Source organism: Anomaloglossus baeobatrachus, chromosome 3 (assembly GCF_048569485.1).
Source record: "Anomaloglossus baeobatrachus isolate aAnoBae1 chromosome 3, aAnoBae1.hap1, whole genome shotgun sequence".
Lineage (NCBI taxonomy): Eukaryota > Metazoa > Chordata > Amphibia > Anura > Aromobatidae > Anomaloglossus > Anomaloglossus baeobatrachus.
The window spans coordinates 698,704,355-698,726,497 of NC_134355.1; the positions used below are offsets into that span (position 1 = coordinate 698,704,355).

A 22,143-nucleotide genomic window follows, 5' to 3' on the forward strand; every position below is an offset into this window, starting at 1 on the left:
TTTCTCATCATGTCAGGTGAGAAGCTGCAATGCTATATGGCAATTTTTATGTAAGAATAGCTTGCTTTTTTTTTTACAGTGTGAGTTCCATTTTACCATAGTAGAAGATCATCGGAGGAGTTTAAAAGGTGAAGGGTGGCTTACAAATACATGCACACCTCTTCCAAGCAAACCCTTTACATATCTACGAAGAACCGAGGGGTAAGCAATAAAAAACCCCTTAATAGTTTGGAGACGAAAGTTGCAATGTAGCACAATATCAGTCTTATCGAAGAAATATAATGATGACCTGTATAAAAAGAATCAATTAGCAGAGGATGGTTTCGATCCATCGACCTCTGGGTTATGGGCCCAGCACGCTTCCGCTGCGCCACTCTGCTGCCGGTGGTCTGTTCGTTGAGAAGGTCTATTTATCGACTGACTTTTCAAAAGTGGCTAAAATGTATTTGGTCTTTGTGATGGAATCCATCAGCAGGAGCTTATTGTCGGCGCCTCGAGTCCTCCTGAGCATCAGCAATTGTCTCTTTGTTATTGCTGATTTCTTTTTGTCATATTATGTTAAAAAGTTGATCTGAGAAACCTGTGCCTGGCCTGCCTGGCTGAGAGTTCCTGTAGAAAGATCTGTTTGCGTCTCTGTGGCGCAATTGGTTAGCGTGTTCGGCTGTTAACCGAAAGGATGGTGGTTCAAGCCCACCCAGGGACGATGGTCTTTTTTGCTTAAGTAGCAGCCTATGTACGAGTGAAGAAGGTTCCACGTCGTCTTTCAATTGCTCTCCCGACAAATAACTCTGTTGCTCGCTGCCTATGTTTTGAACTCCCGAGTTAGAATGGAGGAGACTTTTGGAAAAGAGCTCTTTGTATGTGGACGGAAGCAGCTTAGCTGGGCTGTGTTTATTCAGGGGCGATGGTCTCTTTGGCTCGAGTAGCATTCTAGGGGTGTAAAAGGTTCCACGTTAGCTTTCGGCTGAGCTGCTCTCCCAACAAAAAACTCTCTGTTGCTTTGTGCTTACGTTTTGAACTCCTCAGGTACAACGGAGGAGACCCTTCTAGAAGAGCTGTTTGGAGGTGGACAGAGGGAGCATAGCTGGGCTGTGTTTACTAGCAGGATGAGCCCTCCGATAGAACGCGCAAACATCCTTCGAGCTGGAATTGAACCAGCAACCCAAGGATTTGCTCATTTACATCTACAGTCTTTGGCTCTACCAGCTGAGCTATTGAAGGCTTGTCTTGGCCTTGGTTGAAAGCCTCCTAGTTTTAGCTGTTGGAGTTTTGAGCATGAGGTGAAAAGGCAATCACTGCTACCATGTGAAAAATAACTCTTGGAGAATGCGGGCATCGATCCCGCTGCCTCTCACATGCGAAGCGAGCGCTCTACCACTTGAGCTAATTCCCCTGGCGTGACAGTTGTGCCTTTAGTTTCTTGCCACACATCATAGGGATTTTCTTATCATGTCAGGTGAGAAGCTGCATTGTTATATGGTATTTTTTTTCTGTAAGAATAGCTTTTTTTTTTTTTTTTTTTTAAGTGTGAGTTCCATGTTGCCATAGTAGAAGATCATCGGAGGACTTTACAAGGTGAAGGGTGGCTTCCAAATACATGCACGCCTCTTCCAAGCAAAGCCTTTACATATCTACGGAGAAGACAAAAAACTCTCTGTTGATTTGTGCTTACGTTTTGATCTCCTCACTCCTCAGGTACAATGGAGGAGACCTTTCTAGAAGAGCTGTTTGTAGGTGGACGGAACGAGCATAGCTGGGCTGTGTTTACCAGCCGGATGAACCTTCCGATAGAATGCGCAAAAGTCCTTCGAGCCGGAATTGAACCAGCGACCTAAGGATTGCTAACTTTCTTCTACAGTCTTCGGCTCTACCAGCTGAGCTATCGAAGGCTTGTTTTGTCCTTGATCGAAAGCCTCCTAGTTTTAGCTGTTGGAGTTTTGAGCATGAGGTAAAAAGACAATCACTGCTACCATGTGAAAAATAACTCTTGGAGAATGCGGGCATCGATCCCGCTGCCTCTCGCATGCAAAGCGAGCGCTCTGCCACTTGAGCTAATCCCCCTGGCATGACAGGTCTGCCTTTAGTTTCTTGCCACACTTCACGGTGATTTTCTCATCATGTCAGGTGAGAAGCTGCAATGCTATATGGCAATTTTTATGTAAGAATAGCTTGCTTTTTTTTTTACAGTGTGAGTTCCATTTTACCATAGTAGAAGATCATCGGAGGAGTTTAAAAGGTGAAGGGTGGCTTACAAATACATGCACACCTCTTCCAAGCAAACCCTTTACATATCTACGAAGAACCGAGGGGTAAGCAATAAAAAACCCCTTAATAGTTTGGAGACGAAAGTTGCAATGTAGCACAATATCAGTCTTATCGAAGAAATATAATGATGACCTGTATAAAAAGAATCAATTAGCAGAGGATGGTTTCGATCAATCGACCTCTGGGTTATGGGCCCAGCACGCTTCCGCTGCGCCACTCTGCTGCCAGTGGTCTGTTCGTTGAGAAGGTCTATTTATCGACTGACTTTTCAAAAGTGGCTAAAATGTATTTGGTCTTTGTGATGGAATCCATCAGCAGGAGCTTATTGTCGGCGCCTCGAGTCCTCCTGAGCATCAGCAATTGTCTCTTTGTTATTGCTGATTTCTTTTTGTCATATTATGTTAAAAAGTTGATCTGAGAAACCTGTGCCTGGCCTGCCTGGCTGAGAGTTCCTGTAGAAAGATCTGTTTGCGTCTCTGTGGCGCAATTGGTTAGCGCGTTCGGCTGTTAACCGAAAGGATGGTGGTTCAAGCCCACCCAGGGACGATGGTCTTTTTTGCTTAAGTAGCAGCCTATGTACGAGTGAAGAAGGTTCCACGTCGTCTTTCAATTGCTCTCCCGACAAATAACTCTGTTGCTCGCTGCCTATGTTTTGAACTCCCGAGTTAGAATGGAGGAGACTTTTGGAAAAGAGCTCTTTGTATGTGGACGGAAGCAGCTTAGCTGGGCTGTGTTTATTCAGGGGCGATGGTCTCTTTGGCTCGAGTAGCATTCTAGGGGTGTAAAAGGTTCCACGTTAGCTTTCGGCTGAGCTGCTCTCCCAACAAAAAACTCTCTGTTGCTTTGTGCTTACGTTTTGAACTCCTCAGGTACAACGGAGGAGACCCTTCTAGAAGAGCTGTTTGTAGGTGGACAGAGGGAGCATAGCTGGGCTGTGTTTACTAGCAGGATGAGCCCTCCGATAGAACGCGCAAACATCCTTCGAGCTGGAATTGAACCAGCAACCCAAGGATTTGCTCATTTACATCTACAGTCTTTGGCTCTACCAGCTGAGCTATTGAAGGCTTGTCTTGGCCTTGGTTGAAAGCCTCCTAGTTTTAGCTGTTGGAGTTTTGAACATGAGGTGAAAAGGCAATCACTGCTACCATTTGAAAAATAACTCTTGGAGAATGCGGGCATCGATCCCGCTGCCTCTCACATGCGAAGCGAGCGCTCTACCACTTGAGCTAATTCCCCTGGCGTGACAGTTGTGCCTTTAGTTTCTTGCCACACTTCATAGGGATTTTCTTATCATGTCAGGTGAGAAGCTGCATTGTTATATGGTATTTTTTTTCTGTAAGAATAGCTTTTTTTTTTTTTTTTTTTAAGTGTGAGTTCCATGTTGCCATAGTAGAAGATCATCGGAGGACTTTACAAGGTGAAGGGTGGCTTCCAAATACATGCACGCCTCTTCCAAGCAAAGCCTTTACATATCTACGGAGAAGACAAAAAACTCTCTGTTGATTTGTGCTTACGTTTTGATCTCCTCACTCCTCAGGTACAACGGAGGAGACCTTTCTAGAAGAGCTGTTTGTAGGTGGACGGAACGAGCATAGCTGGGCTGTGTTTACCAGCCGGATGAACCTTCCGATAGAATGCGCAAAACTCCTTCGAGCCGGAATTGAACCAGCGACCTAAGGATTGCTAACTTTCTTCTACAGTCTTCGGCTCTACCAGCTGAGCTATCGAAGGCTTGTTTTGTCCTTGATCGAAAGCCTCCTAGTTTTAGCTGTTGGAGTTTTGAGCATGAGGTAAAAAGACAATCACTGCTACCATGTGAAAAATAACTCTTGGAGAATGCGGGCATCGATCCCGCTGCCTCTCGCATGCAAAGCGAGCGCTCTGCCACTTGAGTTAATCCCCCTGGCATGACAGGTCTGCCTTTAGTTTCTTGCCACACTTCACGGTGATTTTCTCATCATGTCAGGTGAGAAGCTGCAATGCTATATGGCAATTTTTATGTAAGAATAGCTTGCTTTTTTTTTTACAGTGTGAGTTCCATTTTACCATAGTAGAAGATCATCGGAGGAGTTTAAAAGGTGAAGGGTGGCTTACAAATACATGCACACCTCTTCCAAGCAAACCCTTTACATATCTACGAAGAACCGAGGGGTAAGCAATAAAAAACCCCTTAATAGTTTGGAGACGAAAGTTGCAATGTAGCACAATATCAGTCTTATCGAAGAAATATAATGATGACCTGTATAAAAAGAATCAATTAGCAGAGGATGGTTTCGATCCATCGATCTCTGGGTTATGGGCCCAGCACGCTTCCGCTGCGCCACTCTGCTGCCGGTGGTCTGTTCATTGAGAAGGTCTATTTATCGACTGACTTTTCAAAAGTGGCTAAAATGTATTTGGTCTTTGTGATGGAATCCATCAGCAGGAGCTTATTGTCGGCGCCTCGAGTCCTCCTGAGCATCAGCAATTGTCTCTTTGTTTTTGCTGATTTCTTTTTGTCATATTATGTTAAAAAGTTGATCTGAGAAACCTGTGCCTGGCCTGCCTGGCTGAGAGTTCCTGTAGAAAGATCTGTTTGCGTCTCTGTGGCGCAATTGGTTAGCGTGTTCGGCTGTTAACCGAAAGGGTGGTGGTTCAAGCCCACCCAGGGACGATGGTCTTTTTTGCTTAAGTAGCAGCCTATGTACGAGTGAAGAAGGTTCCACGTCGTCTTTCAATTGCTCTCCCGACAAATAACTCTGTTGCTCGCTGCCTACGTTTTGAACTCCCGAGTTAGAATGGAGGAGACTTTTGGAAAAGAGCTCTTTGTATGTGGACGGAAGCAGCTTAGCTGGGCTGTGTTTATTCAGGGGCGATGGTCTCTTTGGCTCGAGTAGCATTCTAGGGGTGTAAAAGGTTCCACGTTAGCTTTCAGCTGAGCTGCTCTCCCAACAAAAAACTCTCTGTTGCTTTGTGCTTACGTTTTGAACTCCTCAGGTACAACGGAGGAGACCCTTCTAGAAGAGCTGTTTGTAGGTGACAGAGGGAGCATAGCTGGGCTGTGTTTACTAGCAGGATGAGCCCTCCAATAGAACGTGCAAACATCCTTCGAGCTGGAATTGAACCAGCAACCCAAGGATTTGCTCATTTACATCTACAGTCTTTGGCTCTACCAGCTGAGCTATTGAAGGCTTGTCTTGGCCTTGGTTGAAAGCCTCCTAGTTTTAGCTGTTGGAGTTTTGAGCATGAGGTGAAAAGGCAATCACTGCTACCATGTGAAAAATAACTCTTGGAGAATGCGGGCATCGATCCCGCTGCCTCTCACATGCGAAGCGAGCGCTCTACCACTTGAGCTAATTCCCCTGGCGTGACAGTTGTGCCTTTAGTTTCTTGCCACACTTCATAGGGATTTTCTTATCATGTCAGGTGAGAAGCTGCATTGTTATATGGTATTTTTTTTCTGTAAGAATAGCTTTTTTTTTTTTTTTTTTTAAGTGTGAGTTCCATGTTGCCATAGTAGAAGATCATCGGAGGACTTTACAAGGTGAAGGGTGGCTTCCAAATACATGCACGCCTCTTCCAAGCAAAGCCTTTACATATCTACGGAGAAGACAAAAAACTCTCTGTTGATTTGTGCTTACGTTTTGATCTCCTCACTCCTCAGGTACAACGGAGGAGACTTTTCTAGAAGAGCTGTTTGTAGGTGGACGGAACGAGCATAGCTGGGCTGTGTTTACCAGCCGGATGAACCTTCCGATAGAATGCGCAAAACTCCTTCGAGCCGGAATTGAACCAGCGACCTAAAGATTGCTAACTTTCTTCTACAGTCTTCGGCTCTACCAGCTGAGCTATCGAAGGCTTGTTTTGTCCTTGATCGAAAGCCTCCTAGTTTTAGCTGTTGGAGTTTTGAGCATGAGGTAAAAAGACAATCACTGCTACCATGTGAAAAATAACTCTTGGAGAATGCGGGCATCGATCCCGCTGCCTCTCGCATGCAAAGCGAGCGCTCTGCCACTTGAGTTAATCCCCCTGGCATGACAGGTCTGCCTTTAGTTTCTTGCCACACTTCACGGTGATTTTCTCATCATGTCAGGTGAGAAGCTGCAATGCTATATGGCAATTTTTATGTAAGAATAGCTTGCTTTTTTTTTTACAGTGTGAGTTCCATTTTACCATAGTAGAAGATCATCGGAGGAGTTTAAAAGGTGAAGGGTGGCTTACAAATACATGCACACCTCTTCCAAGCAAACCCTTTACATATCTACGAAGAACCGAGGGGTAAGCAATAAAAAACCCCTTAATAGTTTGGAGACGAAAGTTGCAATGTAGCACAATATCAGTCTTATCGAAGAAATATAATGATGACCTGTATAAAAAGAATCAATTAGCAGAGGATGGTTTCGATCCATCGATCTCTGGGTTATGGGCCCAGCACGCTTCCGCTGCGCCACTCTGCTGCCGGTGGTCTGTTCATTGAGAAGGTCTATTTATCGACTGACTTTTCAAAAGTGGCTAAAATGTATTTGGTCTTTGTGATGGAATCCATCAGCAGGAGCTTATTGTCGGCGCCTCGAGTCCTCCTGAGCATCAGCAATTGTCTCTTTGTTTTTGCTGATTTCTTTTTGTCATATTATGTTAAAAAGTTGATCTGAGAAACCTGTGCCTGGCCTGCCTGGCTGAGAGTTCCTGTAGAAAGATCTGTTTGCGTCTCTGTGGCGCAATTGGTTAGCGTGTTCGGCTGTTAACCGAAAGGGTGGTGGTTCAAGCCCACCCAGGGACGATGGTCTTTTTTGCTTAAGTAGCAGCCTATGTACGAGTGAAGAAGGTTCCACGTCGTCTTTCAATTGCTCTCCCGACAAATAACTCTGTTGCTCGCTGCCTACGTTTTGAACTCCCGAGTTAGAATGGAGGAGACTTTTGGAAAAGAGCTCTTTGTATGTGGACGGAAGCAGCTTAGCTGGGCTGTGTTTATTCAGGGGCGATGGTCTCTTTGGCTCGAGTAGCATTCTAGGGGTGTAAAAGGTTCCACGTTAGCTTTCAGCTGAGCTGCTCTCCCAACAAAAAACTCTCTGTTGCTTTGTGCTTACGTTTTGAACTCCTCAGGTACAACGGAGGAGACCCTTCTAGAAGAGCTGTTTGTAGGTGGACAGAGGGAGCATAGCTGGGCTGTGTTTACTAGCAGGATGAGCCCTCCAATAGAACGTGCAAACATCCTTCGAGCTGGAATTGAACCAGCAACCCAAGGATTTGCTCATTTACATCTACAGTCTTTGGCTCTACCAGCTGAGCTATTGAAGGCTTGTCTTGGCCTTGGTTGAAAGCCTCCTAGTTTTAGCTGTTGGAGTTTTGAGCATGAGGTGAAAAGGCAATCACTGCTACCATGTGAAAAATAACTCTTGGAGAATGCGGGCATCGATCCCGCTGCCTCTCACATGCGAAGCGAGCGCTCTACCACTTGAGCTAATTCCCCTGGCGTGACAGTTGTGCCTTTAGTTTCTTGCCACACTTCATAGGGATTTTCTTATCATGTCAGGTGAGAAGCTGCATTGTTATATGGTATTTTTTTTCTGTAAGAATAGCTTTTTTTTTTTTTTTTTTTAAGTGTGAGTTCCATGTTGCCATAGTAGAAGATCATCGGAGGACTTTACAAGGTGAAGGGTGGCTTCCAAATACATGCACGCCTCTTCCAAGCAAAGCCTTTACATATCTACGGAGAAGACAAAAAACTCTCTGTTGATTTGTGCTTACGTTTTGATCTCCTCACTCCTCAGGTACAACGGAGGAGACTTTTCTAGAAGAGCTGTTTGTAGGTGGACGGAACGAGCATAGCTGGGCTGTGTTTACCAGCCGGATGAACCTTCCGATAGAATGCGCAAAACTCCTTCGAGCCGGAATTGAACCAGCGACCTAAAGATTGCTAACTTTCTTCTACAGTCTTCGGCTCTACCAGCTGAGCTATCGAAGGCTTGTTTTGTCCTTGATCGAAAGCCTCCTAGTTTTAGCTGTTGGAGTTTTGAGCATGAGGTAAAAAGACAATCACTGCTACCATGTGAAAAATAACTCTTGGAGAATGCGGGCATCGATCCCGCTGCCTCTCGCATGCAAAGCGAGCGCTCTGCCACTTGAGCTAATCCCCCAGCCATGACAGGTCTGCCTTTAGTTTCTTGCCACACTTCACGGTGATTTTCTCATCATGTCAGGTGAGAAGCTGCAATGCTATATGGCAATTTTTATGTAAGAATAGCTTGCTTTTTTTTTTACAGTGTGAGTTCCATTTTACCATAGTAGAAGATCATCGGAGGAGTTTAAAAGGTGAAGGGTGGCTTACAAATACATGCACACCTCTTCCAAGCAAACCCTTTACATATCTACGAAGAACCGAGGGGTAAGCAATAAAAAACCCCTTAATAGTTTGGAGACGAAAGTTGCAATGTAGCACAATATCAGTCTTATCGAAGAAATATAATGATGACCTGTATAAAAAGAATCAATTAGCAGAGGATGGTTTCGATCCATCGACCTCTAGGGTTATGGGCCCAGCACGCTTCCGCTGCACCACTCTGCTGCCAGTGGTCTGTTCGTTGAGAAGGTCTATTTATCGACTGACTTTTCAAAAGTGGCTAAAATGTATTTGGTCTTTGTGATGGAATCCATCAGCAGGAGCTTATTGTCGGCGCCTCGAGTCCTCCTGAGCATCAGCAATTGTCTCTTTGTTTTTGCTGATTTCTTTTTGTCATATTATGTTAAAAAGTTGATCTGAGAAACCTGTGCCTGGCCTGCCTGGCTGAGAGTTCCTGTAGAAAGATCTGTTTGCGTCTCTGTGGCGCAATTGGTTAGCGTGTTCGGCTGTTAACCGAAAGGATGGTGGTTCAAGCCCACCCAGGGACGATGGTCTTTTTTGCTTAAGTAGCAGCCTATGTACGAGTGAAGAAGGTTCCACGTCGTCTTTCAATTGCTCTCCCGACAAATAACTCTGTTGCTCGCTGCCTACGTTTTGAACTCCCGAGTTAGAATGGAGGAGACTTTTGGAAAAGAGCTCTTTGTATGTGGACGGAAGCAGCTTAGCTGGGCTGTGTTTATTCAGGGGCGATGGTCTCTTTGGCTCGAGTAGCATTCTAGGGGTGTAAAAGGTTCCACGTTAGCTTTCGGCTGAGCTGCTCTCCCAACAAAAAACTCTCTGTTGCTTTGTGCTTACGTTTTGAACTCCTCAGGTACAACGGAGGAGACCCTTCTAGAAGAGCTGTTTGTAGGTGGACAGAGGGAGAATAGCTGGGCTGTGTTTACTAGCAGGATGAGCCCTCCGATAGAACGCGCAAACATCCTTCGAGCTGGAATTGAACCAGCAACCCAAGGATTTGCTCATTTACATCTACAGTCTTTGGCTCTACCAGCTGAGCTATTGAAGGATTGTCTTGGCCTTGGTTGAAAGCCTCCTAGTTTTAGCTGTTGGAGTTTTGAGCATGAGGTGAAAAGGCAATCACTGCTACCATGTGAAAAATAACTCTTGGAGAATGCGGGCATCAATCCCGCTGCCTCTCACATGCGAAGCGAGCGCTCTACCACTTGAGCTAATTCCCCTGGCGTGACAGTTGTGCCTTTAGTTTCTTGCCACACTTCATAGGGATTTTCTTATCATGTCAGGTGAGAAGCTGCATTGTTATATGGTATTTTTTTTCTGTAAGAATAGCTTTTTTTTTTTTTTTTTTTAAGTGTGAGTTCCATGTTGCCATAGTAGAAGATCATCGGAGGACTTTACAAGGTGAAGGGTGGCTTCCAAATACATGCACGCCTCTTCCAAGCAAAGCCTTTACATATCTACGGAGAAGACAAAAAACTCTCTGTTGATTTGTGCTTACGTTTTGATCTCCTCACTCCTCAGGTACAACGGAGGAGACCTTTCTAGAAGAGCTGTTTGTAGGTGGACGGAACGAGCATAGCTGGGCTGTGTTTACCAGCCGGATGAACCTTCCGATAGAATGCGCAAAACTCCTTCGAGCCGGAATTGAACCAGCAACCTAAGGATTGCTAACTTTCTTCTACAGTCTTCGGCTCTACCAGCTGAGCTATCGAAGGCTTGTTTTGTCCTTGATCGAAAGCCTCCTAGTTTTAGCTGTTGGAGTTTTGAGCATGAGGTAAAAAGACAATCACTGCTACCATGTGAAAAATAACTCTTGGAGAATGCGGGCATCGATCCCGCTGCCTCTCGCATGCAAAGCGAGCGCTCTGCCCCTTGAGCTAATCCCCCTGGCATGACAGGTCTGCCTTTAGTTTCTTGCCACACTTCACGGTGATTTTCTCATCATGTCAGGTGAGAAGCTGCAATGCTATATGGCAATTTTTATGTAAGAATAGCTTGCTATTTTTTTTACAGTGTGAGTTCCATTTTACCATAGTAGAAGATCATCGGAGGAGTTTAAAAGGTGAAGGGTGGCTTACAAATACATGCACACCTCTTCCAAGCAAACCCTTTACATATCTACGAAGAACCGAGGGGTAAGCAATAAAAAACCCCTTAATAGTTTGGAGACGAAAGTTGCAATGTAGCACAATATCAGTCTTATCGAAGAAATATAATGATGACCTGTATAAAAAGAATCAATTAGCAGAGGATGGTTTCGATCCATCGATCTCTGGGTTATGGGCCCAGCACGCTTCCGCTGCGCCACTCTGCTGCCGGTGGTCTGTTCGTTGAGAAGGTCTATTTATCGACTGACTTTTCAAAAGTGGCTAAAATGTATTTGGTCTTTGTGATGGAATCCATCAGCAGGAGCTTATTGTCGGCGCCTCGAGTCCTCCTGAGCATCAGCAATTGTCTCTTTGTTTTTGCTGATTTCTTTTTGTCATATTATGTTAAAAAGTTGATCTGAGAAACCTGTGCCTGGCCTGCCTGGCTGAGAGTTCCTGTAGAAAGATCTGATTGCGTCTCTGTGGCGCAATTGGTTAGCGTGTTCGGCTGTTAACCGAAAGGATGGTGGTTCAAGCCCACCCAGGGACGATGGTCTTTTTTGCTTAAGTAGCAGCCTATGTACGAGTGAAGAAGGTTCCACGTCGTCTTTCAATTGCTCTCCCGACAAATAACTCTGTTGCTCGCTGCCTACGTTTTGAACTCCCGAGTTAGAATGGAGGAGACTTTTGGAAAAGAGCTCTTTGTATGTGGACGGAAGCAGCTTAGCTGGGCTGTGTTTATTCAGGGGCGATGGTCTCTTTGGCTCGAGTAGCATTCTAGGGGTGTAAAAGGTTCCACGTTAGCTTTCGGCTGAGCTGCTCTCCCAACAAAAAACTCTCTGTTGCTTTGTGCTTACGTTTTGAACTCCTCAGGTACAACGGAGGAGACCCTTCTAGAAGAGCTGTTTGTAGGTGGACAGAGGGAGCATAGCTGGGCTGTGTTTACTAGCAGGATGAGCCCTCCGATAGAACGCGCAAACATCCTTCGAGCTGGAATTGAACCAGCAACCCAAGGATTTGCTCATTTACATCTACAGTCTTTGGCTCTACCAGCTGAGCTATTGAAGGCTTGTCTTGGCCTTGGTTGAAAGCCTCCTAGTTTTAGCTGTTGGAGTTTTGAGCATGAGGTGAAAAGGCAATCACTGCTACCATGTGAAAAATAACTCTTGGAGAATGCGGGCATCGATCCCGCTGCCTCTCACATGCGAAGCGAGCGCTCTACCACTTGAGCTAATTCCCCTGGCGTGACAGTAGTGCCTTTAGTTTCTTGCCACACTTCATAGGGATTTTCTTATCATGTCAGGTGAGAAGCTGCATTGTTATATGGTATTTTTTTTCTGTAAGAATAGCTTTTTTTTTTTTTTTTTTTAAGTGTGAGTTCCATGTTGCCATAGTAGAAGATCATCGGAGGACTTTACAAGGTGAAGGGTGGCTTCCAAATACATGCACGCCTCTTCCAAGCAAAGCCTTTACATATCTACGGAGAAGACAAAAAACTCTCTGTTGATTTGTGCTTACGTTTTGATCTCCTCACTCCTCAGGTACAACGGAGGAGACCTTTCTAGAAGAGCTGTTTGTAGGTGGACGGAACGAGCATAGCTGGGCTTTGTTTACCAGCCGGATGAACCTTCCGATAGAATGCGCAAAACTCCTTCGAGCCGGAATTGAACCAGCGACCTAAGGACTGCTAACTTTCTTCTACAGTCTTCGGCTCTACCAGCTGAGCTATCGAAGGCTTGTTTTGTCCTTGATCGAAAGCCTCCTAGTTTTAGCTGTTGGAGTTTTGAGCATGAGGTAAAAAGACAATCACTGCTACCATGTGAAAAATAACTCTTGGAGAATGCGGGCATCGATCCCGCTGCCTCTCGCATGCAAAGCGAGCGCTCTGCCACTTGAGCTAATCCCCCTGGCATGACAGGTCTGCCTTTAGTTTCTTGCCACACTTCACGGTGATTTTCTCATCATGTCAGGTGAGAAGCTGCAATGCTATATGGCAATTTTTATGTAAGAATAGCTTGCTTTTTTTTTTACAGTGTGAGTTCCATTTTACCATAGTAGAAGATCATCGGAGGAGTTTAAAAGGTGAAGGGTGGCTTACAAATACATGCACACCTCTTCCAAGCAAACCCTTTACATATCTACGAAGAACCGAGGGGTAAGCAATAAAAAACCCCTTAATAGTTTGGAGACGAAAGTTGCAATGTAGCACAATATCAGTCTTATCGAAGAAATATAATGATGACCTGTATAAAAAGAATCAATTAGCAGAGGATGGTTTCGATCCATCGATCTCTGTGTTATGGGCCCAGCACGCTTCCGCTGCGCCACTCTGCTGCCGGTGGTCTGTTCGTTGAGAAGGTCTATTTATCGACTGACTTTTCAAAAGTGGCTAAAATGTATTTGGTCTTTGTGATGGAATCCATCAGCAGGAGCTTATTGTCGGCGCCTCGAGTCCTCCTGAGCATCAGCAATTGTCTCTTTGTTTTTGCTGATTTCTTTTTGTCATATTATGTTAAAAAGTTGATCTGAGAAACCTGTGCCTGGCCTGCCTGGCTGAGAGTTCCTGTAGAAAGATCTGTTTGCGTCTCTGTGGCGCAATTGGTTAGCGTGTTCGGCTGTTAACCGAAAGGATGGTGGTTCAAGCCCACCCAGGGACGATGGTCTTTTTTGCTTAAGTAGCAGCCTATGTACGAGTGAAGAAGGTTCCACGTCGTCTTTCAATTGCTCTCCCGACAAATAACTCTGTTGCTCGCTGCCTACGTTTTGAACTCCCGAGTTAGAATGGAGGAGACTTTTGGAAAAGAGCTCTTTGTATGTGGACGGAAGCAGCTTAGCTGGACTGTGTTTATTCAGGGGCGATGGTCTCTTTGGCTCGAGTAGCTTTCTAGGGGTGTAAAAGGTTCCACGTTAGCTTTCGGCTGAGCTGCTCTCCCAACAAAAAACTCTCTGTTGCTTTGTGCTTACGTTTTGAACTCCTCAGGTACAACGGAGGAGACCCTTCTAGAAGAGCTGTTTGTAGGTGGACAGAGGGAGCATAGCTGGGCTGTGTTTACTAGCAGGATGAGCCCTCCGATAGAACGCGCAAACATCCTTCGAGCTGGAATTGAACCAGCAACCCAAGGATTTGCTCATTTACATCTACAGTCTTTGGCTCTACCAGCTGAGCTATTGAAGGCTTGTCTTGGCCTTGGTTGAAAGCCTCCTAGTTTTAGCTGTTGGAGTTTTGAGCATGAGGTGAAAAGGCAATCACTGCTACCATGTGAAAAATAACTCTTGGAGAATGCGGGCATCAATCCCGCTGCCTCTCACATGCGAAGCGAGCGCTCTACCACTTGAGCTAATTCCCCTGGCGTGACAGTTGTGCCTTTAGTTTCTTGCCACACTTCATAGGGATTTTCTTATCATGTCAGGTGAGAAGCTGCATTGTTATATGGTATTTTTTTTCTGTAAGAATAGCTTTTTTTTTTTTTTTTTTAAGTGTGAGTTCCATGTTGCCATAGTAGAAGATCATCGGAGGACTTTACAAGGTGAAGGGTGGCTTCCAAATACATGCACGCCTCTTCCAAGCAAAGCCTTTACATATCTACGGAGAAGACAAAAAACTCTCGGTTGATTTGTGCTTACGTTTTGATCTCCTCACTCCTCAGGTACAACAGAGGAGACCTTTCTAGAAGAGCTGTTTGTAGGTGGACGGAACGAGCATAGCTGGGCTGTGTTTACCAGCCGGATGAACCTTCCGATAGAATGCGCAAAACTCCTTCGAGCCGGAATTGAACCAGCGACCTAAGGATTGCTAACTTTCTTCTACAGTCTTCGGCTCTACCAGCTGAGCTATCGAAGGCTTGTTTTGTCCTTGATCGAAAGCCTCCTAGTTTTAGCTGTTGGAGTTTTGAGCATGAGGTAAAAAGACAATCACTGCTACCATGTGAAAAATAACTCTTGGAGAATGCGGGCATCGATCCCGCTGCCTCTCGCATGCAAAGCGAGCACTCTGCCACTTGAGCTAATCCCCCTGGCATGACAGGTCTGCCTTTAGTTTCTTGCCACACTTCACGGTGATTTTCTCATCATGTCAGGTGAGAAGCTGCAATGCTATATGGCAATTTTTATGTAAGAATAGCTTGCTTTTTTTTTTACAGTGTGAGTTCCATTTTACCATAGTAGAAGATCATCGGAGGAGTTTAAAAGGTGAAGGGTGGCTTACAAATACATGCACACCTCTTCCAAGCAAACCCTTTACATATCTACGAAGAACCGAGGGGTAAGCAATAAAAAACCCCTTAATAGTTTGGAGACGAAAGTTGCAATGTAGCACAATATCAGTCTTATCGAAGAAATATAATGATGACCTGTATAAAAAGAATCAATTAGCAGAGGATGGTTTCGATCCATCGATCTCTGTGTTATGGGCCCAGCACGCTTCCGCTGCGCCACTCTGCTGCCGGTGGTCTGTTCGTTGAGAAGGTCTATTTATCGACTGACTTTTCTAAAGTGGCTAAAATGTATTTGGTCTTTGTGATGGAATCCATCAGCAGGAGCTTATTGTCGGCGCCTCGAGTCCTCCTGAGCATCAGCAATTGTCTCTTTGTTTTTGCTGATTTCTTTTTGTCATATTATGTTAAAAAGTTGATCTGAGAAACCTGTGCCTGGCCTGCCTGACTGAGAGTTCCTGTAGAAAGATCTGTTTGCGTCTCTGTGGCGCAATTGGTTAGCGTGTTCAGCTGTTAACCGAAAGGATGGTGGTTCAAGCCCACCCAGGGACGATGGTCTTTTTTGCTTAAGTAGCAGCCTATGTACGAGTGAAGAAGGTTCCACGTCGTCTTTCAATTGCTCTCCCGACAAATAACTCTGTTGCTCGCTGCCTACGTTTTGAACTCCCGAGTTAGAATGGAGGAGACTTTTGGAAAAGAGCTCTTTGTATGTGGACGGAAGCAGCTTAGCTGGGCTGTGTTTATTCAGGGGCGATGGTCTCTTTGGCTCGAGTAGCATTCTAGGGGTGTAAAGGGTTCCACGTTAGCTTTCGGCTGAGCTGCTCTCCCAACAAAAAACTCTCTGTTGCTTTGTGCTTACGTTTTGAACTCCTCAGGTACAACGGAGGAGACCCTTCTAGAAGAGCTGTTTGTAGGTGGACAGAGGGAGCATAGCTGGGCTGTGTTTACTAGCAGGATGAGCCCTCCGATAGAACGCGCAAACATCCTTCGAGCTGGAATTGAACCAGCAACCCAAGGATTTGCTCATTTACATCTACAGTCTTTGGCTCTACCAGCTGAGCTATTGAAGGCTTGTCTTGGCCTTGGTTGAAAGCCTCCTAGTTTTAGCTGTTGGAGTTTTGAGCATGAGGTGAAAAGGCAATCACTGCTACCATGTGAAAAATAACTCTTGGAGAATGCGGGCATCGATCCCGCTGCCTCTCACATGCGAAGCGAGCGCTCTACCACTTGAGCTAATTCCCCTGGCGTGACAGTTGTGCCTTTAGTTTCTTGCCACACTTCATAGGGATTTTCTTATCATGTCAGGTGAGAAGCTGCATTGTTATATGGTATTTTTTTTCTGTAAGAATAGCTTTTTTTTTTTTTTTTTTTAAGTGTGAGTTCCATGTTGCCATAGTAGAAGATCATCGGAGGACTTTACAAGGTGAAGGGTGGCTTCCAAATACATGCACGCCTCTTCCAAGCAAAGCCTTTACATATCTACGGAGAAGACAAAAAACTCTCTGTTGATTTGTGCTTACGTTTTGATCTCCTCACTCCTCAGGTACAACGGAGGAGACCTTTCTAGAAGAGCTGTTTGTAGGTGGACGGAACGAGCATAGCTGGGCTGTGTTTACCAGCCGGATGAACCTTCCGATAGAATGCGCAAAACTCCTTCGAGCCGGAATTGAACCAGCGACCTAAGGATTGCTAACTTTCTTCTACAGTCTTCGGCTCTACCAGCTGAGCTATCGAAGGCTTGTTTTGTCCTTGATCGAAAGCCTCCTAGTTTTAGCTGTTGGAGTTTTGAGCATGAGGTAAAAAGACAATCACTGCTACCATGTGAAAAATAACTCTTGGAGAATGCGGGCATCGATCCCGCTGCCTCTCGCATGCAAAGCGAGCGCTCTGCCACTTGAGCTAATCCCCCTGGCATGACAGGTCTGCCTTTAGTTTCTTGCCACACTTCACGGTGATTTTCTCATCATGTCAGGTGAGAAGCTGCAATGCTATATGGCAATTTTTATGTAAGAATAGCTTGCTTTTTTTTTACAGTGTGAGTTCCATTTTACCATAGTAGAAGATCATCGGAGGAGTTTAAAAGGTGAAGGGTGGCTTACAAATACATGCACACCTCTTCCAAGCAAACCCTTTACATATCTACGAAGAACCGAGGGGTAAGCAATAAAAAACCCCTTAATAGTTTGGAGACGAAAGTTGCAATGTAGCACAATATCAGTCTTATCGAAGAAATATAATGATGACCTGTATAAAAAGAATCAATTAGCAGAGGATGGTTTCGATCCATCGATCTCTGGGTTATGGGCCCAGCACGCTTCCGCTGCGCCACTCTGCTGCCGGTGGTCTGTTCGTTGAGAAGGTCTATTTATCGACTGACTTTTCAAAAGTGGCTAAAATGTATTTGGTCTTTGTGATGGAATCCATCAGCAGGAGCTTATTGTCGGCGCCTCGAGTCCTCCTGAGCATCAGCCTTTGTCTCTTTGTTTTTGCTGATTTCTTTTTGTCATATTATGTTAAAAAGTTGATCTGAGAAACCTGTGCCTGGCCTGCCTGGCTGAGAGTTCCTGTAGAAAGATCTGTTTGCGTCTCTGTGGCGCAATTGGTTAGCGCGTTCGGCTGTTAATCGAAAGGATGGTGGTTCAAGCCCACCCAGGGACGATGGTCTTTTTTGCTTAAGTAGCAGCCTATGTACGAGTGAAGAAGGTTCCACGTCGTCTTTCAATTGCTCTCCCGACAAATAACTCTGTTGCTCGCTGCCTACGTTTTGAACTCCCGAGTTAGAATGGAGGAGACTTTTGGAAAAGAGCTCTTTGTATGTGGACGGAAGCAGCTTAGCTGGGCTGTGTTTATTCAGGGGCGATGTTCTCTTTGGCTCGAGTAGCATTCTAGGGGTGTAAAAGGTTCCACGTTAGCTTTCGGCTGAGCTGCTCTCCCAACAAAAAACTCTCTGTTGCTTTGTGCTTACGTTTTGAACTCCTCAGGTACAACGGAGGAGACCCTTCTAGAAGAGCTGTTTGTAGGTGGACAGAGGGAGCATAGCTGGGCTGTGTTTACTAGCAGGATGAGCCCTCCGATAGAACGCGCAAACATCCTTCGAGCTGGAATTGAACCAGCAACCCAAGGATTTGCTCATTTACATCTACAGTCTTTGGCTCTACCAGCTGAGCTATTGAAGGCTTGTCTTGGCCTTGGTTGAAAGCCTCCTAGTTTTAGCTGTTGGAGTTTTGAGCATGAGGTGAAAAGGCAATCACTGCTACCATGTGAAAAATAACTCTTGGAGAATGCGGGCATCGATCCCGCTGCCTCTCGCATGCAAAGCGAGCGCTCTGCCACTTGAGCTAATCCCCCTGGCATGACAGGTCTGCCTTTAGTTTCTTGCCACACTTCACGGTGATTTTCTCATCATGTCAGGTGAGAAGCTGCAATGCTATATGGCAATTTTTATGTAAGAATAGCTTGCTTTTTTTTTTACAGTGTGAGTTCCATGTTGCCATAGTAGAAGATCATCGGAGGACTTTACAAGGTGAAGGGTGGCTTCCAAATACATGCACGCCTCTTCCAAGCAAAGCCTTTACATATCTACGGAGAAGACAAAAAACTCTCTGTTGATTTGTGCTTACGTTTTGATCTCCTCACTCCTCAGGTACAACGGAGGAGACCTTTCTAGAAGAGCTGTTTGTAGGTGGACGGAACGAGCATAGCTGGGCTGTGTTTACCAGCCGGATGAACCTTCCGATAGAATGCGCAAAACTCCTTCGAGCCGGAATTGAACCAGCGACCTAAGGATTGCTAACTTTCTTCTACAGTCTTCGGCTCTACCAGCTGAGCTATCGAAGGCTTGTTTTGTCCTTGATCGAAAGCCTCCTAGTTTTAGCTGTTGGAGTTTTGAGCATGAGGTAAAAAGACAATCACTGCTACCATGTGAAAAATAACTCTTGGAGAATGCGGGCATCGATCCCGCTGCCTCTCGCATGCAAAGCGAGCGCTCTGCCACTTGAGCTAATCCCCCTGGCATGACAGGTCTGCCTTTAGTTTCTTGCCACACTTCACGGTGATTTTCTCATCATGTCAGGTGAGAAGCTGCAATGCTATATGGCAATTTTTATGTAAGAATAGCTTGCTTTTTTTTTTACAGTGTGAGTTCCATTTTACCATAGTAGAAGATCATCGGAGGAGTTTAAAAGGTGAACGGTGGCTTACAAATACATGCACACCTCTTCCAAGCAAACCCTTTACATATCTACGAAGAACCGAGGGGTAAGCAATAAAAAACCCCTTAATAGTTTGGAGACGAAAGTTGCAATGTAGCACAATATCAGTCTTATCGAAGAAATATAATGATGACCTGTATAAAAAGAATCAATTAGCAGAGGATGGTTTCTATCCATCGACCTCTGGGTTATGGGCCCAGCACGCTTCCGCTGCGCCACTCTGCTGCCGGTGGTCTGTTCGTTGAGAAGGTCTATTTATCGACTGACTTTTCAAAAGTGGCTAAAATGTATTTGGTCTTTGTGATGGAATCCATCAGCAGGAGCTTATTGTCGGCGCCTCGAGTCCTCCTGAGCATCAGCAATTGTCTCTTTGTTTTTGCTGATTTCTTTTTGTCATATTATGTTAAAAAGTTGATCTGAGAAACCTGTGCCTGGCCTGCCTGGCTGAGAGTTCCTGTAGAAAGATCTGTTTGCGTCTCTGTGGCGCAATTGGTTAGCGTGTTCGGCTGTTAACCGAAAGGATGGTGGTTCAAGCCCACCCAGGGACGATGGTCTTTTTTGCTTAAGTAGCAGCCTATGTACGAGTGAAGAAGGTTCCACGTCGTCTTTCAATTGCTCTCCCGACAAATAACTCTGTTGCTCGCTGCCTACGTTTTGAACTCCCGAGTTAGAATGGAGGAGACTTTTGGAAAAGAGCTCTTTGTATGTGGACGGAAGCAGCTTAGCTGGGCTGTGTTTATTCAGGGGCGATGGTCTCTTTGGCTCGAGTAGCATTCTAGGGGTGTAAAAGGTTCCACGTTAGCTTTCGGCTGAGCTGCTCTCCCAACAAAAAACTCTCTGTTGCTTTGTGCTTCCGTTTTGAACTCCTCAGGTACAACGGAGGAGACCCTTCTAGAAGAGCTGTTTGTAGGTGGACAGAGGGAGCATAGCTGGGCTGTGTTTACTAGCAGGATGAGCCCTCCGATAGAACGCGCAAACATCCTTCGAGCTGGAATTGAACCAGCAACCCAAGGATTTGCTCATTTACATCTACAGTCTTTGGCTCTACCAGCTGAGCTATTGAAGGCTTGTCTTGGCCTTGGTTGAAAGCCTCCTAGTTTTAGCTGTTGGAGTTTTGAGCATGAGGTGAAAAGGCAATCACTGCTACCATGTGAAAAATAACTCTTGGAGAATGCGGGCATTGATCCCGCTGCCTCTCACATGCGAAGCGAGCGCTCTACCACTTGAGCTAATTCCCCTGGCGTGACAGTTGTGCCTTTAGTTTCTTGCCACACTTCATAGGGATTTTCTTATCATGTCAGGTGAGAGAAGCTGCATTGTTATATGGTATTTTTTTTCTGTAAGAATAGCTTTTTTTTTTTTTTTTTTTTTAAGTGTGAGTTCCATGTTGCCATAGTAGAAGATCATCGGAGGACTTTACAAGGTGAAGGGTGGCTTCCAAATACATGCACGCCTCTTCCAAGCAAAGCCTTTACATATCTACGGAGAAGACAAAAAACTATCTGTTGATTTGTGCTTACGTTTTGATCTCCTCACTCCTCAGGTACAACGGAGGAGACCTTTCTAGAAGAGCTGTTTGTAGGTGGACGGAACGAGCATAGCTGGGCTGTGTTTACCAGCCGGATGAACCTTCCGATAGAATGCGCAAAACTCCTTCGAGCCGGAATTGAACCAGCGACCTAAGGATTGCTAACTTTCTTCTACAGTCTTCAGCTCTACCAGCTGAGCTATCGAAGGCTTGTTTTGTCCTTGATCGAAAGCCTCCTAGTTTTAGCTGTTGGAGTTTTGAGCATGAGGTAAAAAGACAATCACTGCTACCATGTGAAAAATAACTCTTGGAGAATGCGGGCATCGATCCCGCTGCCTCTCGCATGCAAAGCGAGCGCTCTGCCACTTGAGCTAATCCCCCTGGCATGACAGGTCTGCCTTTAGTTTCTTGCCACACTTCACGGTGATTTTCTCATCATGTCAGGTGAGAAGCTGCAATGCTATATGGCAATTTTTATGTAAGAATAGCTTGCTTTTTTTTTACAGTGTGAGTTCCATTTTACCATAGTAGAAGATCATCGGAGGAGTTTAAAAGGTGAAGGGTGGCTTACAAATACATGCACACCTCTTCCAAGCAAACCCTTTACATATCTACGAAGAACCGAGGGGTAAGCAATAAAAAACCCCTTAATAGTTTGGAGACGAAAGTTGCAATGTAGCACAATATCAGTCTTATCGAAGAAATATAATGATGACCTGTATAAAAAGAATCAATTAGCAGAGGATGGTTTCGATCCATCGATCTCTGGGTTATGGGCCCAGCACGCTTCCGCTGCGCCACTCTGCTGCCGGTGGTCTGTTCGTTGAGAAGGTCTATTTATCGACTGACTTTTCAAAAGTGGCTAAAATGTATTTGGTCTTTGTGATGGAATCCATCAGCAGGAGCTTATTGTCGGCGCCTCGAGTCCTCCTGAGCATCAGCAATTGTCTCTTTGTTTTTGCTGATTTCTTTTTGTCATATTATGTTAAAAAGTTGATCTGAGAAACCTGTGCCTGGCCTGCCTGGCTGAGAGTTCCTGTAGAAAGATCTGTTTGCGTCTCTGTGGCGCAATTGGTTAGCGCGTTCGGCTGTTAACCGAAAGGATGGTGGTTCAAGCCCACCCAGGGACGATGGTCTTTTTTGCTTAAGTAGCAGCCTATGTACGAGTGAAGAAGGTTCCACGTCGTCTTTCAATTGCTCTCCCGACAAATAACTCTGTTGCTCGCTGCCTACGTTTTGAACTCCCGAGTTAGAATGGAGGAGACTTTTGGAAAAGAGCTCTTTGTATGTGGACGGAAGCAGCTTAGCTGGGCTGTGTTTATTCAGGGGCGATGGTCTCTTTGGCTCGAGTAGCATTCTAGGGGTGTAAAAGGTTCCACGTTAGCTTTCGGCTGAGCTGCTCTCCCAACAAAAAACTCTCTGTTGCTTTGTGCTTACGTTTTGAACTCCTCAGGTACAACGGAGGAGACCCTTCTAGAAGAGCTGTTTGTAGGTGGACAGAGGG

The 22,143-nt window shown here is 45.3% G+C and overlaps 15 non-coding genes across 15 annotated transcripts; 2 read left to right on the plus strand and 13 right to left on the minus strand.

The window, feature by feature from the left end:
- Positions 1-1,320: 1,320 nt before the first annotated feature.
- TRNAA-CGC (transfer RNA alanine (anticodon CGC)) lies at positions 1,321-1,393 on the minus strand. The gene has a single exon. It is a non-coding gene; the product is annotated as a tRNA-Ala (tRNA).
- A 595-nt stretch (positions 1,394-1,988) lies between these two features.
- TRNAA-UGC (transfer RNA alanine (anticodon UGC)) lies at positions 1,989-2,061 on the minus strand. Its single transcript has one exon. It is a non-coding gene; the product is annotated as a tRNA-Ala (tRNA).
- A 676-nt stretch (positions 2,062-2,737) lies between these two features.
- Positions 2,738-2,811, plus strand: TRNAN-GUU (transfer RNA asparagine (anticodon GUU)). The gene has a single exon. It is a non-coding gene; the product is annotated as a tRNA-Asn (tRNA).
- A 617-nt stretch (positions 2,812-3,428) lies between these two features.
- TRNAA-CGC (transfer RNA alanine (anticodon CGC)) lies at positions 3,429-3,501 on the minus strand. Its single transcript has one exon. It is a non-coding gene; the product is annotated as a tRNA-Ala (tRNA).
- A 2,033-nt stretch (positions 3,502-5,534) lies between these two features.
- Positions 5,535-5,607, minus strand: TRNAA-CGC (transfer RNA alanine (anticodon CGC)). Its single transcript has one exon. It is a non-coding gene; the product is annotated as a tRNA-Ala (tRNA).
- Positions 5,608-7,641: 2,034 nt separating this feature from the next.
- TRNAA-CGC (transfer RNA alanine (anticodon CGC)) lies at positions 7,642-7,714 on the minus strand. Its single transcript has one exon. It is a non-coding gene; the product is annotated as a tRNA-Ala (tRNA).
- Positions 7,715-8,308: 594 nt separating this feature from the next.
- On the minus strand, positions 8,309-8,381 carry TRNAA-UGC (transfer RNA alanine (anticodon UGC)). Its single transcript has one exon. It is a non-coding gene; the product is annotated as a tRNA-Ala (tRNA).
- A 3,475-nt stretch (positions 8,382-11,856) lies between these two features.
- On the minus strand, positions 11,857-11,929 carry TRNAA-CGC (transfer RNA alanine (anticodon CGC)). The gene has a single exon. It is a non-coding gene; the product is annotated as a tRNA-Ala (tRNA).
- Positions 11,930-12,523: 594 nt separating this feature from the next.
- TRNAA-UGC (transfer RNA alanine (anticodon UGC)) lies at positions 12,524-12,596 on the minus strand. Its single transcript has one exon. It is a non-coding gene; the product is annotated as a tRNA-Ala (tRNA).
- Positions 12,597-16,069: 3,473 nt separating this feature from the next.
- On the minus strand, positions 16,070-16,142 carry TRNAA-CGC (transfer RNA alanine (anticodon CGC)). Its single transcript has one exon. It is a non-coding gene; the product is annotated as a tRNA-Ala (tRNA).
- Positions 16,143-16,736: 594 nt separating this feature from the next.
- Positions 16,737-16,809, minus strand: TRNAA-UGC (transfer RNA alanine (anticodon UGC)). Its single transcript has one exon. It is a non-coding gene; the product is annotated as a tRNA-Ala (tRNA).
- A 1,366-nt stretch (positions 16,810-18,175) lies between these two features.
- Positions 18,176-18,248, minus strand: TRNAA-UGC (transfer RNA alanine (anticodon UGC)). The gene has a single exon. It is a non-coding gene; the product is annotated as a tRNA-Ala (tRNA).
- Positions 18,249-18,836: 588 nt separating this feature from the next.
- Positions 18,837-18,909, minus strand: TRNAA-UGC (transfer RNA alanine (anticodon UGC)). The gene has a single exon. It is a non-coding gene; the product is annotated as a tRNA-Ala (tRNA).
- A 2,038-nt stretch (positions 18,910-20,947) lies between these two features.
- TRNAA-UGC (transfer RNA alanine (anticodon UGC)) lies at positions 20,948-21,020 on the minus strand. The gene has a single exon. It is a non-coding gene; the product is annotated as a tRNA-Ala (tRNA).
- A 675-nt stretch (positions 21,021-21,695) lies between these two features.
- On the plus strand, positions 21,696-21,769 carry TRNAN-GUU (transfer RNA asparagine (anticodon GUU)). The gene has a single exon. It is a non-coding gene; the product is annotated as a tRNA-Asn (tRNA).
- Positions 21,770-22,143: the final 374 nt, after the last annotated feature.